Below are 4,051 nucleotides of genomic sequence, written 5' to 3' on the forward strand. Positions count from 1 at the left end.
TAAATATCACTTAAATCAAAAATGGGTAAAATTCAAAGTAGAATGTACTGTAAGACTAATACACTTACATTGTCACCTGTAAAATAAAACAAGTTATGCTTTCAAAATATACTGATTGATATAGTATAGTATAAATATCTCTACTCAAAGCAAAAAAAAATAAAAATAATGTGATAAGATAGTAGGTATTAGAAAAAGTTTTAAACTTCAGCACTGTTATACTCTAAACTTCTATCAGTATTAAATTTTAGGGTGAATTTTAGGTAGACCTTTATGATCTACCCTTTGAACATTTTCTGGGTAGAGTTGGGTCCTCAAGATTCCAGGTAATACTAATTCAAAGATTTTGATTAGTAATTACAGTATGAAAGTTTTTTACATTGTAATTGCTTTCTCTGTATTCTCAGCTGTTGTTTGCATATTAGTAACTCTAATAGAGTTTCAGGAACATCCACACTTGCCTGGCTTTGCTTGGTAAATTCCTATCAAGGGCACTCTACAATGATTTTACACCTTATCTCTTATACTCTATATAATCAATATAAAAGTCCTTATATGTGTACAGCCCAAATTTTATATTTAGTCCTTGTGGCAGGTTGTCTACAGCAGCCTAAATCACAGGAAAGCCAAATAAATATAGAGCTGAGTAGAAAAGTAACAGATTAAAACTATAGTAGTCAGAGCCACTTGCAAGGAGCACCCTTGAATCTTTCCTTTAGAACCATTATGTAGCTTGAGAAATACAAGATAAACGTGCTTCAGATAGGATCAGGTGAAGATTTTTCTGTCCATTTTAAAGATAGTTCATTATACCCATGTCTTCAGCAACCTAACATGGACAATTTTGTAGAAGCAGAGCTTACAATGCCATTTGTCAAATGGTAAAGGGATATAGATATGGGACATGATAGTCAAAGTATTCATATTTTTCTAAACACAATGTGAATAGTATCCAATGATGTTCTGTACAACTATAGTCCACAGCATTACACTACATATTTAGAAACTGGCTGAAATATAACTTACCTTACATGTCTGATCACAATATAAAAATTTGAATATTAGTCACTATAATAATAAATTAGAAGAGAGACAAATCTTTGGAAGTTACAAATAGGTTTATGGTATAGAATTTCAGAATGGAGTTAAGAATTCATACATATTCATGTTACATTAATTTTGTATGTGTTTTTGTAAACAAATACATGCTTAAAATAATATTTTATATTCCTATAAGACTAAAGGCAGTATGAAATTTATGTAGGAATTCTCTCAGGCTGTTAATGTCCTGGCCTATTGTGTACAATGCTGCAACTGCCCACAGAAATTATTTGACTTCCCACAATCCTTCAGGAGATAATACTAGTGTCCTGGGTACTAGCTCCTCACGTCATTCAAGCCTATGCTGAACTTGTAAAAGTTGATACAGATGCCTGAGCCTTTATGCTGCAAGATGTAGACCTTCTAGCTGATAGTATAGCAATTACAATGGAGCCAAAGATAAAAATAGTGATGATTGAACATAGTTGTGGAAATCCAAAAGTATTAAAAGATGGAGTGACTGTTGCAGAGTGAGTAGATACAAAGGATAAATATAAAAATATCAGGACAAAACTTACTCAAGATGTGAATAACACAAATGAAAAGGCTGGGGATGGCACCACCACTGCCACCCTTCAAAATTGCTTGGTTACCAAGGATGGTTTTGAGAAGACCCTCACAATTGCTAATCCAGTGGAAATCAGGAAAACAGAAGAAGTATTTTGTTGACTCTTGAATTTATAATTGCTAAACTTTAAAGAGAAATGTATTCTAAACCTGTTAAGCCCTGAAGAAAGTGCTTATGTTGTTACAGTTTCTGCCAGTGGAGAAAAATAAACAGAAAACAAACCAAAGCAAACCAAAACCAAAATCAAACAAAACCCTACCAAAGGAAACATCATTTCTACTGCAATGAAAAAGGCTTGGAGAATGGACATTATCACAGTGAAGGCTGATAAAAAGCCCTAGTAATAAATTAGAAATTATTGATTGCTTGAAGTTGATAGAGATTATGATTCTGTGCTCAGAGATTTTGTGAACATAGTGGAAAAGAGAATTATTGATGGAAGTTCATACGACCTGCTTTGCTGAATGTTACTCACAAAAGCTATAGTAATAGAAATCCCTAAAGAACAGAAGGATGTTGGAATGTTCCCAGTGAACAGGAGGATGTGAAGTGACTTATGGTAACTCCTAAAACAATGTTTTGTTCTTATCAATAAATGGTCACAGGAAGCACAAAGAAAGTTCCTCAGCAATAAATTGAGAGATATCACCTGAAGAAAAGACCTAACAGCTACTAGCTTCAGCTGACATATATGCAACATATATATGAGAGTATATAATGGCTTACTGGTATAATTGTCCATGTATATAAATTTATTTTGCATATTTGAATAAAGCCATTCATACATCCCTGATACTGGGTACAAGGGCCATATATCATTATACTGCTTTCAACTTTCTTCACTAAGGCATTTATCCTTTCCTGTTATAGTTAGGCTGTAGTGCTTCCATCACCAGTTGAGAAGTTTAAAAGTAGTTTTTATGGGAAGTATAAGAATAATTGTCTAAAATGTAGAGAACTATCTTTCTTTGAAATACTAGAACCTATTCCCCTGGCTGTGTATTACTTATCACTCTGGTTTATCACTGACATTTGTTTGCATCATAATAGCCACCATCTATCTGTATATTTATTGTATATTTATTAGTAATTACTTTTTTAAAAAATTATTTCTTGTTTTTGAGTTCTTTAGAGAATATAGAAGCCCACATTTACTCAATTTCACACAGTATTTCTTTAAGCTCATAGAAAATCTGATTTTTTCATTTATTTAAAGAGCATTTATTAATTGTACATGTGTAGTCATGGATGGACATGGGGCATCAAAGGAGGTCAGAGGACAACTTATAGGAGTTTTTTCCTCTCCTGCCACAGAAGTCCCAGGAAACAGTCACAAATTCCTTAATCCTCTGAGTCATTTTATTTTCCCTACCTTATTCTTCTGAGTGCTGGGATTCAGGGTCTGCACTACTACATCTTGCTTCACTTCTCTTTCTTCTCTACACTCTAAGATTCATATTTTGTGTGCTGGAGAAGTAATCTAGACAAACATTCTGCCAGTGAATCACAGCCAAAGTTAAATCTTGATATTATACTATTATACATTTGATCCACTCTGCTCTTTTCCTGAAGACCAACTGTTATATGCTTTCCTGTCCCTGCTCTTCAAGTAGGGAAAACAAACTCTAGTTGTGAAATCTATATATCCTTGCTACCTGCCTAATGACTATGTATCTACTGACCCTTGGGTTATCCTTTCCAGGTAGAGACCCAAGACTCCTACCACCAACATCTTCAATCCCTGTCTCCCACAAAATAGCCCATACCCACTTTCTATCTTCTTATTCCTAACTCCATTTACCAACAATGCATGATTAAGGGGCCACATATTCTGTTGCTTGGTGGCTTACCAGTAGCCTTTAGGGGTACCAAAGTTTGTATTTGTCAACTCTATTCACCTCAGTAACCTGAGGACCAAACTTCTTCCTCTCATCCAAACACCTGAAAATTTGTAGTGAGATTATTCTAGCTCTGTAAAAGTTCTGCTTCTAGGATGAGATACTTTACATAATCCTAGCTGAGCCAGCACCACTTTTTCTACCTTATTTGAGCACCAATGCTGATTTGCCACAGAATAAAAGGTCATTTAGCAGGTTGGTAACCTAACAAGCTAAGGTGACATAATAAACAGATATAAATATTCACTCCACAAAGAGACCAGATATAAATACCAAGAATTATTACAAATGACTTAACTACTGATGCTTATGTTCCATCATAAAAATGCAAGGAATGACAAAATAAAATACAGCAAAATTAATAAAGAAAAAAAACAGCCAAGACAGTATGTTTTCTCCCAAAATTAGTAGTGCTATAGTGATGTTCCCAGAGGAAAGCAGCCTAGATGACCTGCAGGACAAAGACTTCATAATAGTACTAAAA

General features: G+C 34.2%; 1 pseudogene; it reads left to right on the top strand.

Moving 5' to 3' along the window:
• Nucleotides 1-1,305: 1,305 nt before the first annotated feature.
• Nucleotides 1,306-2,010, top strand: LOC116092117 (annotated as a pseudogene).
• The last annotated feature ends 2,041 nt before the right edge of the window (nt 2,011-4,051 follow it).

Source organism: Mastomys coucha, chromosome X (genome assembly GCF_008632895.1).
Source record: "Mastomys coucha isolate ucsf_1 chromosome X, UCSF_Mcou_1, whole genome shotgun sequence".
In the NCBI taxonomy this organism is placed as follows: Eukaryota; Metazoa; Chordata; class Mammalia; order Rodentia; family Muridae; genus Mastomys; species Mastomys coucha.